Below are 12,022 nucleotides of genomic sequence, written 5' to 3' on the forward strand. Positions count from 1 at the left end.
ATACAACAATAATATTATGCCAGCATTATTGTGTGATGAAAGGAGGGCTTAGTAAGGGCAAAAGCCATCTCAAATGTGCTCATCCATGAAGAACTAGATACATCCTGGGGATGTATCAGAACACATGCTCCTATATGCTAAAGTTTGCATTTACAGGCTGGTGTGATGGATGACTTAGCTGGTGGATGTTCTTACCTTGATGAGCTGAATGACATCCCCAGAAGCTATGTAAAGGTAGAAGGAGAGGTCCGAACAACAATATGAACTAACCAGTACCCCCAGAGCTCTTGTCTCTAGCTGCATAGGTAGCAGAAGATGGCCCAGTCGGCCATCAATGTGAGGAGAGGCCCTTGGTCTTGCGAAGATTATTATGCCTCAGTCCAGGGGAATGCCAGGGCCAGGAATCGGGAGTGGGTGGGTTGGGGAGCAGGGCGGGAGAGGGTATAGGGGAGTTTCGGGATAGCATTTGAAATGTAATGAAGAAAATATCTAATAAAAATAGTTTGGAAGATTAAAAAAAAGAAATATTTTTCTTAGGATTATTTAGTACAGTGGGGTTCTATCATTCTGCAGATTTTCAGTAAATATGAACTTGTACATTTGCAAAATGAAAAATAAATAAAAGAGAGGTCCAACTCTAAAAGTTATCCTCTGACTACCAACCAACCACATACATATGCACATGTATGCATGAACATGCATGCACATGTGAGTGTTCTCACACACACAGAGAATAATAAATACAAATACAAATAAAAAGTTTAGAAGACAGTTTATAATTGCATTTAGTTGCTGTATTTTGCCCTATAACCAGAAATTGTCAGGGTCATTTCCTGTGAACTAAGCATTCAGAAACTTCTAGGTTGTGATGGATTAAGATTAACTGACAGGTAAAACAATTATGCAAATTCCAAGGGAGTTATACATGCAGCTGCAATCCTCTCAGGGGGCTTAGTGAGGGTGTCCTTTGGATTTTGTCTTCCTTGCCATGTTTCCTTTCTGATGCCAACTCTTACACTTTGTGTATGGTTGGTAGCAATTTAGAGGACAATACAGTCTCCCTGCGAAGCTGGGCTTCGGTCTCAGTGGGGAATATGAGTGTGTGCCACCATATGCTATTATTCACTCTTTATAAAACCCCAGTGTTATGATTTCTGGACTCGTCTGATTAGTGCAACTTATTTAATATCTAAATAATATTTAACACAAGGTGTTACAGGAATAATTGTCTAATCATAAATAAAACAGGTTGTTTCTAAGTATAAAACACAGCACAATATTCCTCCTGCCTTTCAATACACACGTTTCTGTGTGGGGGTGCATAATTTAAACAGTAAGCATGTAGAGCAATAGATAGATGAATAGATAGATAGATAGATAGATAGATAGATAGATAGATATTATGCTTTTTTATCTTTCTTAGATAAGTCAAAATGCTCTCCAAACAAACTTATTAAAATAAATACTGCTCCATTGTTGATGCAAAGTGTTGGAACAATAGTTTGTCTTTTAATATTAGTTTTTTCCAAAAGCTAGTGAGATAACCATTTGGTTTGTTCATCAAGCATACCTGGCTGTATACCTTCTGGTTTGATGGGTAATATTATTAGTTTTGGCCACAACCCAAACCGCTGAAGAGGGGCCTGTAAACCTCTTTTCCTTTGTGTTAATGATTGGTAATATTTGTGGGGTAGTCTCTTTAAGTAGCTAGGATCTTGGTCAGTCTTCATTTGACTTGCAAGAGGATGTCAAAGATGAAGGAGTAAGAGTAATATACTGGTTGTAGTATGTTACTAAGGTTCAAAGGTCATATGCGATAGCATCCTAGCCTGTCTTGACAAATATTGCTCACGTGATCAATGACTATAGGTTACTACTTATACTTCCTCATCAACAGTTGTACATATAGTTCTAGTCCAGTTGCTTTCTTAGGTCAGCCTCTTGATTAGGAAGGGTTTACAATTTTAAAAGGACTAACACTTTCTATTTCCTAATGTGTCCTTTGTACATTAATTTTGTTTATATCTTTTTTGCTATGTAGATACTTGCTATTTTATGTAATGAAATTTATCACTATAATCTTTTTCATGTTTCTGTTTTTAATGTGTTAAGAAAATTATTTCTGTCATGATTCTTTAAGGGTATTACCTAAGATTTTCTTTTAATTGTTTTAAAATGATGTATTTCCCATTCAGATCTTTGTGTATCTTTGAACTTTGTCCTTTAAAAACTGTTTTTTGTATTATAAATATTTCCAATGCTTGGACTGCACCTTGTTCTACCTAAGCTCCCCACGCCTGCGGAGGACTCCTGCATGCTGGCTGTCTCTGTAACTCTCTCTGAACTTCTCTTTTCTACCTGGGAGCGTTTTGTGATACAAGTGAATTGCTGGGTACTGAACTAGTACAGGGTGTGTTGGGTAGCAGTTTCCTCCATGTTGGAGGTAGATTCTCAAGGCTTTTAATGTAAAGGAAAAGTGAAAACAGGAGATTATTTTAGGTCAGGATATGGGAATAATAGCAAGTTCTAGAGGAAGGTGGCACAGTCCATACTGTAGGGAAGCTCCAAAAGACGTAAAGTACACAACTTGAAATAGCATCAGGAAGTCCCTGAAACTGGCTAGATTCACTATGTCTCTTCCTTCCTGATAGTGTGTAAGCACTAAAGTATGATTAGAGTTACCCACAGACCAGCCAAGCAGCCAGGAAGAAGCAAAGATAAGCTGCATTGCCAAGACGAAACAAAAACCAACTGAGCTGTCTAGAAGCAGCTCAGATCAATATAGCCCCCTGTCTAGAAGCAGCTCAGGTCAACGTGGCCACCTGGAAAGTACACTCTACAAGCTGCCTGCAAGCTGTACTGAGCTCCAGGTTCCCAACTTTTGTGAACCTTCATCTATTGGGTTTGAGTAATTTCTACTCCTGTAAGAAAATCTTAGTCAGGGTTTCAATTCCTGCACAAAACATCATGACCAAGAAGCAAGCTGGGGAGGAAAGGGTTTATTCAGCTTATACTTCCACCATATTGCTGTTCATCACCAAAGGAAGTCAGGACTGGAACTCCAGTGGGTCAGGAAGCAGGAGCTGATGCAGAGGCCATGGAGGGATGTTACTTACTGGCTTGCTTCCCCTGGCTTGCTCACCTTGCTTTCTTATAGAACCCAAGACTACCAGCCCAGAAATGGTGCCACCCACAAGGAGCCATTCTGCCTTGATCACTAATTGAGAAAATGCCTTATAGCTGGATCTCATGGAGGCATATCCTCACCTGAAGCTCCTTTCTCTGTGATAACTCCAGCTTGTGTCAAGCTGACACAAAATCATCCAGTATAGTTGACCCCTTGTCAACTTGATACACAAACACATCACTATTAAGCCTCAACCCTTACTTTCTTATTCATCCCCAAGATCTAAATAAAAGTTCCACAGTCTTTGCAAATTAAATTTCAATCCCTTTAAAATATCCAATATCTTTTAAAATTCGAAGTCTTTTTACAATTAAAAGTCTCTTAACTGTGAGCTCCACTAAAATACTTTCTTCATTCAAGAGGAAAAATATCAGGACACAGTCACAATCAAAATCAAAATCAAACTCCAGTCGTCTAATGTCTGGGATCCACTCATGACCTTCTTGGCTCCTCCAAGGGCTTGGGTCACTTCTCCAGCCCTGCCCTTTGTAGCTCACACCTTGTCTTCTAGGCTCTAGCTGCCTGTACTCCATTGCTGCTGCTGTTCTTGGTGGTTATCTCATGGTACTGGCATCTCCAAAACACTGTTGTAACTAGGCTTCACCAATAACCTCACATAGGCTCTCTTCATGGTGCCAAGTCTCAAGCTTTGCATGACCCCTTTAAGTCCTGAACCATCAACTGCAACTGGAAACTGCACCGTCACTAGTGGCCTACCATGGCCTCTCACAGTGCCGAGCCTCAGCTGCTCTGTATGACCCCATCATGCCTTCAAAACCAGTACCACCTTGGTGACTTGTATACATTAAGAAGTCCAGCCATAGCACAAGGTACAACCTTGGCTATCTCTGGAACACAGCCTCTGTGCTCTCAGAAAACACTTCCCAGAAGATATCACCACAATGATGCTAGGCTCTTCTTAATCACTGCTAATTTCTTAGCTCCAGCTAACCAGCATCAATAGTCCCAGAAATGCAAAGGTTTCACTTTAGTAGTTCTGGTATCTTGTTAATCACAGCTGATTTTTCAGTCCCAGCTAACCAGAACCACAGAATCTTCACAATCAAAATAGCAACAGCCTTGATAAGAGTCTTTAATCTTCCTTCTGAAATTTCACAAGCCAGGCCTCCATTTTCAAGGCACTGTTTTCAACATTATCTTCCAAGCTCCCACAGAATATCCCACAGAGCTCTTAACACCAAATGGAGCTTCTAGCTAAAGTTCCAAAGTCTTTCCACCGTCCTCCCCAAAACATGGTAAGGTTGTCACATGAATACGTCACTATGCTGGTACCAATTACTCAGGGTTCTCTAGAGTCACAGAACGTATGTGTAGTCTCTATATAGTAAGGGAATTTGTTGATGACTTATAGTCTGTAGTCCAACTCCCAAAAATGGTCACCAGCAGTTGTGAATGGAAGTCCAAGGATCTAGCAGTTGCTCAGTCCCACAAGGCAAGCAGGCAAAGAAGAGAGTAAATTTTCCTTTTTCCAATGTCCTTATATAGGTCTCCAGCAGAAAGTGTGGTCCAGATTAAAGGCGTGTGCCGCCATGCCTTTAATCCCAGATAACCTTGAACTCAGAGATCTCCCTGTCTTCTTCTGGAATTCATATCCACTATGCCTCAAAAGCTTCCTGCCAAGATCTAGGTCAGAAACTTGTATCTCCCAGCCTTCAGATTAGGATCACTGGTGAGCCTTCCAATTCTGGATTGTAGTACATTCCATATATAGTCAAGTTGAGAACCAGGAATAGCCACTACAGCCTTAATCTATATTTCTGTAAGTAACTCCAATAAAACTTATTAGTTTATCAAGTTTGACTTTGTGGTATGTGTTGTTTTCTCATCAGTTCCTTATCTGGGGTGGCTAGGTGTGTGTGTGTGTGTGTGTGTGTGTGTGTAATGATGACCTTGGGGGAAATTAATGGTTAAGTGTTAGCTATCTTGAGTGTTAACTCTCAAACCCTGGGGCAAACTGCTAAGGTTCCTATTTAACAAGTCAAAGTGGACCCGGTCTACAGTTTCTCCCAGCATGCCTCAGTTCCTATCTGTTACATGGTTCTGCCTTACCCAGCCTTCTACTCAGATCTCTCCAGACCATAGGCTGGGTTGCCCTTCCCCTGAGGCTCTTCCCAGTATAATCCAGCCATTTGTGTTTATCTATCTTTTTTTTTTTTTTTTTTTAAAACTTTTGCCTTCTTGACTGCTTGCTGCACCTGGTTTTCTTTTCTTTCCTCTCCCCTCTCCCTAACCCTTTCCCCACTTCTCGTAGGGCTCAGAGTCCTGTTCACTCTGGACTCCCCCAGATATCTCTGCCCCTGGCTACACTGTCTCTTTTATTCACATAAACTTTCTCCTCCACCCTACCTAGGAGTAGTTTGTCCTTCCCTTTTATTTTCATTTCTTCTCATTCAAGGACAGTGTCACTTTTTCATTAAATGTCCTGTGAGGACCAAGTCTCATTATCAGCTAATTTACCCATTCACTTAGCTCATTCTCACACCCCTGATTAATTTGCCCCCTACCTTTCTCACATGAACCTCCAGTGATCTAAACAAACTTCTTGCACCAGTTGGAGAAAAGAACAATCTTGGTGTTGTACAGAACAGTACATGTAACGAAAGTAGATGGCAAGAGAATCTTGTTTTGTAAAAAGAACTGACTGGGGAAACAAGAACATGGTGTGTGTGAGGGGGGGCCTGGGGGGGAGGAGGCAGAAAGCTTACTTAATGTTTATGTAAATGCAAGTGGTGACCATATTTTGTCCCCATTGACAACCTCTTGTCTCCTTTGCAACCTCTGAGCCTTTCACTACTGGCTAGTTTTAAAAGGTTAGGTGCAGATGAAATGGCAGGAAAGGGGATCAGCGTCAACCACTTCACACAGTCAAATTCAGTGAATGCATCAGGCCTTTGTGCAAACAAGAGTTTTCCTAGAGGAGTAGATTAAAATATTTGCATAAAGGTTTTACAGGACGGGGGAGAATATCATTACTGTTTTGTTGCTGTGATTAAAAACCATGACCAAGGCAAGTTACAGAGGAAAGAGTTTATTTTTGCTTATAATTTAGTCCGTCATAGCAGGAACATGATGAGTTCACAAGCAGCAGGTGTGGTGGCCAGAGCAGAAAGCTGAGCATTCACATCTTGAACCACAATTGCACAAAGCAGCCAGAGCACACTGAAAGTGGTAAAGGATTTCGTTTCCAATCTCAAAGTCCATACCCTGTGACATAATTCCTCTAGTTAGGCTGTCTTGCCTTGGCCTGAGGGTATAACTCAGAGTGAGTTTCTTAGTTTGATGTGTGAAAGTGTATCCAAAATGTGGGCAGCTTCATTTCATGGGCTGGGTTCTGGGCTGTTTAAATACAGAACATTGACTGAGATCAAGCAAATACACATGAATTCATTCTTCTCTGCTCTTGTTTCATAACTGTTTCAAGTTTCTACCTTGACTTCCTTGGAATGATAGACTTTAATCTAGAATTGTCAGGTAAATAATTCTATTCTTCTTTAAAGTTGCTTCCCCAGCCCCACTTTTTCTTCTTCTTCAGGGTGTTTTCACACCAACAGAAGTGAAAGTGAAACACTAGAAGATTTGAAGGACATAGTATTCTACAAATTGGGCTCTGCTTTCTACCTCTCTGCTATACTCTGCTTATACATTTACAGGACTGGATTGTTTTAATGTTTAGACTGCTACATGCTTTCCTATCTAATAATGCCTTCTCCATTTTCTTCAGGTATATCTAACCTATTTTAATACTTTGTTCTTTCCAAATGGATATTACTACTGTTTCGTCATGAAAAATTCCAACAGGACTTATACTAGAATTCTATGATAGACAACTATATACTTATATGTATGTGTGTATGTATGTGCATATATAATTGAATCTTACTACATTTGACAAGTGAACATGATAAATTTCTTTGGTGAATGAGAAATTCAGGTACCTTTCAAAACTATTTTTAAATTTTCCATCAAAAATTTAAATATCCCTTACCACATATATTGTTGGTTTAATGTATTTATTTTATATAGTTAGTGTAATATCAAAGCACAGAATTAACCTATATAGTGTACTTGGAAAACGTTCATGTAGTTTGGGCACTGTATCAAGCATCTTAGTGATTGTTGAGATTATAGTTGAAGGACATTTAATTTCCTTGCCTCTAGGAGCTAACAGTTGGATGATGTAAAATCTTTCATAACAGGCATTCATAAATGCTGATAATAGAATAGTGTAAAGAAGATGAAGGTGACAAAGAAAATGCAAATTTGTGAAAAGTCTCCGGTGTGTAGAGACCTTTCCATACTCCACTCTGCAGAGAAGGAGACAGGCTTGTGAAACCCATACAAATTTTACAAGAACTGGAAGAAAATTACATGTGTCCCCAATGTTATTTAGCCAACAAATTAATTGTTGAAGGAAATAAGATTCATGAGGTATTGCAAGGAGTCATCAAGGAGAAGTTAAAAACTAGTAGGTGGTCTTCCTGAGACGGTTCTGCCATGGACTGTTAAAGTTAATAATGGACTTGCTTCTCTAGGTAAGGCCAAGAAGATTCCATTTTAGGAAATATTCCTGCTGTTAATATGCTTTTCCTGATAATATTAAATATATATAATAATCACTAGGTATTAGCCTATTATATAAATATATATAACAATTACTAAGTATTTGAGCACATCTCAGCAGAACAATGGAGATGTACTGTCTTATCGTGATACTATATAGACAAATAGATAATTTCTTAATTCCTAATGATGATTGGATAAGAATTTCTAAAATTATATTAGTAATTATTAAGCTCTTTTATAATAGGTCTGCTATTAAGTCCTCTCTCATAATCAAAACTACAGTGAGAACTCTGCCAGCCTTCAAGTGTCATGAATTACTTCTGAGATAGCAAGAAGGCATCCACAATTTAGAGCACATTCCAATAGTTTATAAAACCATTAACCAAAGTCATAAAAAGGGAACTAAGGATTTACTATAGGTGCAAGGACAGAAGATAAAATATTGACTGGGTTTACCTGTACAAAACTTCACTAGTACCTTAGTCACAAAATGTATGGTTTTTAACTTTCAATGAACCTGTGGAGCTAGTGACAAATGATGAATGTTTAGCCAGATAATTACTCTTATTGGATATGCATGTAAACTGTCTGTGTTGTAAACTTCTTATTCAATTTATGATTTGAATTTATGTGTAAACTTGTGGTGAACTTTTTACCATGTGATCATGTATTCTGAAAGATGTATAAGTGCTGAGGACAAAGAGAGAAAATGGAACTCAAGAAGTAAGGGCATTAGCATTGGGAGTTAGGCATTGGGAACAAGGACATGGTTACATCAGAGCAGGAGGAAGGAGCAAGATTAGAATACAGAGTGAAATAACTTAGAACTTATAAGGCAACTCAAAGAAATTAAGAGACTGGTATACAGAATGCAGAGAGAAGTAGGGAGAGAGAGAGAGAGAGAGAGAGAGAGAGAGAGAGAGAGAGAGAGAGAGAGAGAGAGAGAGANGAGAGAGAGAGAGAGAGAGAGAGAGAGAGAGAGAGAGAGAGAGAGAGAGAGAGAGAGAAAAGAGAGAGAGAGAGAGAGACTGCAGAGAGGCAGAAGGACCAGGCAGACTTCTCTTTACCATGGAACAGAACAGGTCTTTTCTTAATAGCAAGACACACTTAATCTTACTAAAGAGGTCAAAGCATTCTTCTTACAAAATTGGGTTTAATTCATTCATCAATTAAAGGGCAGAAGCTTGTTCTTTCTGCACTGGCACTTGGTCTTTTGCTCCATATACATATGTAAGTATGGATGTCTGTGTGTGAGTATGTGATTATGAGATAAGTATGTAGCTGAGCTCAACTGGTTTGAGATGTATGAACGTGTAAGCATGAATCTGTATATGAATTTATGTGAGTTTATCTATATTTGCTCGTGTAAAAGTTTCTCTTTCTGGGAGTGTGATTCTCTTCATGTTCAACAGGCTTATTGTTCTAAACCTCCCCCAAGCCTGACAAGGGAGAAGCATTTGGACAAGAGGGAAAGGACTCTAGCAATTGATCCCTTACTTAATCTCCTGCGGTTTTATTATGAGGTGCTAAATGCCAGAGACTGCAGTTTCTGGTCTCAAAAGAGCTCAGGCAGGTCAGCTACAGTAGCAAAGTAACTTAGACTTAGACGTTTTATTATTAAACAGCAACTTTAAATATCTCTCAAGTCCAAGTCTTGCCCCCACCAAGGCTTTTCCCCATCCTCAGCCTCAAGAGGAATCAAGAAAGAACCGCTGGGGATGGCCTGCAAGGTGTCACCCACTTGGAGTGAACTTTTGATTGACACAGCTACCTTTGAGTCACCCATGGTTCTCTAAGTGTATTTCCCAACCTTTGTCACGTGCATGACCAATATAAACTCATTGGTTCACCAAACTAGACTAGCTAACTAGAATAATTTCTTTGACCTATAGTTGGCACTGTATCTGGGTAGGGTAGTTTGAATAAGAATGGCCCCTATGGGGGTCACAGGTTTGAATGTTTGGTCATTAGGAAGTGGTACTACTTGGCAGGGATTAGGAGAGGTGACCTGGTAACTCTGGAAGTGTGTCACTCTGGGGTTGACTTTGGGGTTTCAAACACTCAAGTCAGGCCCAGTGGTTGTCTTTCTTCCTGCTATCTGTGAAGCCAGGGGATCCTGATGTAGAATTCTCAGCTACCTCTTCAGCATCATGCCTACTTGCACCATGATGATAATGGACTAAAACTTTGAAACAGTAAGCAAGTCTCAATTAAATGATTTACTTTTAAGGGTTGCTGTGATCATGGTGTCTCTTCACAGCCATAGAACGCTGACCAAAACACTGGGTGAAAAGAAAAGTTTTTCCATCTCCCCCAGGAAAAGTCAGCATAGTGTGGTGAAGTTCCTTATCTAGATATCTTGAAAGAAGTTCCAACCTGGCAAAAGAAATAGCAAGTGTTTAAATCCTGAGACAAGAAAATGTTCCATATCCTAGCATTTATTTCCAGAATCTTGCTTATCTACCTATTTACCAAATCAATTAGCTTCTGATGAATTTATACACAGATAAAACTGTCATCTAAAAATGTTCAAAGATTATATTTTTCATCAATCTTTACTTTTATTGGATTTACTAAAAACTTAAAGACAATCTCAAGAAATATAAAATAGACCCCATAGTTTCTTGACCTTGATAACAATAATTAAATATTAAAATATCTTAATTAAAAATGCCACATGAGATTAAGGAGTTTTTATTTTTTATTTTTTCATTTTTCCCTATGATCTCACTACTGAATGAGGTCACTTGTTGCTGTGCCTGGCAATAAGTAGTGAAGATTTTCCTGCAGTAAGGAGGCACAGCATTCATCCATCCCACTCTCCACACTGACTCTTATTTCCAAGCACATCTATTTTAATGCTTTTCTCTTCCTTTTAGAGTTTTGTTTATGATCCAGAATAATGGCCATTTCTTTCAGCTTTGGGCATTATTTTACACATATTGGTAGGAAGTTTCCCATTTGGCTCTTTAAAGAAATTGCTTCATTTATATTTTTACCTGCTGTCTTTTAATAGTTCTGTTAAATTTTGGTGAATATAGTACTAAGTATGTCTGGCGTGATGCCTGTGTTAGAGACACACTGACAAATTTCACACTCAAATCATATCACAAGTTTGTGTGTGTCTCTTTTCTCATGTTTATGTGTATATAAATTTCTGTGTAAACATATGCCCAGTAGTTAACAGGCAGCTCTGAGCTTTCAGATTGAGGACTGGGCACCAAACTTGGGCCCTCTGGAAAAGCGACAAGTACTCAACTGCTAAGCAACCTCCCCAGGCCCCGTTTCCCCTGTTTCTGCTTTCTATTTTTCCTTATATATTGATTTTTGTCTTTTGTCAAAATAAAGCATAAAATGGTAACCTGGACATTCATATTGGTATCACAAGACAGTGGCTCCTTGTAAAGTGCAGGGACAGTTATTGATAGGCCTGTTCTCTTGGGCACACCAGTTTACCGAAAGAGGCAACCTGTCATGGTTCAATGAAGACCAGGATGAGCATGGCTGTCAATACAAGAGGCAAGGTGGTGAGTGTTCTTCCACTCGAGCATATAAGTAGCTATTTGGCTATTTTGTTTTTCTATTAATTCCATCAGAGCTGATGTTCATTAAAAATTCCTTCGGTTACAAAAAGACCAATTTCTGTACATCCATCTCCTCAGATGGGATGTTTAGTGACCCTACTCTGTTGGACAGGAAAGTATCTAGGACCTAGTTGCTTTAAATGCAAATTTTCAACCAATATACCTTCAGTGAATATATTGTTATTTCCAAGTCCTATCTTTTCCCAACCTCATGGGCGTATTACATGATTTTCCATCATCCCCTTACTTCCTTACACATGTAGAATTAGCTTCTATGAGCAATGAGTTTATTGGCTTTGCAGCTTTAACACTTTATACATATCTCTCACCATTTCCCCCATTCATTTTCTTCTTGTTTGTTTGTCCTTTTTGATCACTAGAAAATGTATGTGGTGGGGTGGTGGTGGTCATGAAGGAGTAGATGGAACAGTAGCAAGAATAGATTTTAAATATTATAGCAAGGCTAAAAGTTTCTAACATATATAGGTACACAATAAGTAACTCACAACAGATCAGACTGCATTGTGTGTAAATAAAAAGATTACTATGACTAATGAGAACAAACTGTTAGAGACATAGGTTTAACATTATGTGTGTGTGTGTGTGTGTGTGTGTGTGTGAGAGAGAGAGAGAGAGAGAGAGAGAGAGAGAGAGAGAGAGAGAGAGA

This window comes from Mus pahari, chromosome 17 (genome assembly GCF_900095145.1).
Source record: "Mus pahari chromosome 17, PAHARI_EIJ_v1.1, whole genome shotgun sequence".
In the NCBI taxonomy this organism is placed as follows: domain Eukaryota; kingdom Metazoa; phylum Chordata; class Mammalia; order Rodentia; family Muridae; genus Mus; species Mus pahari.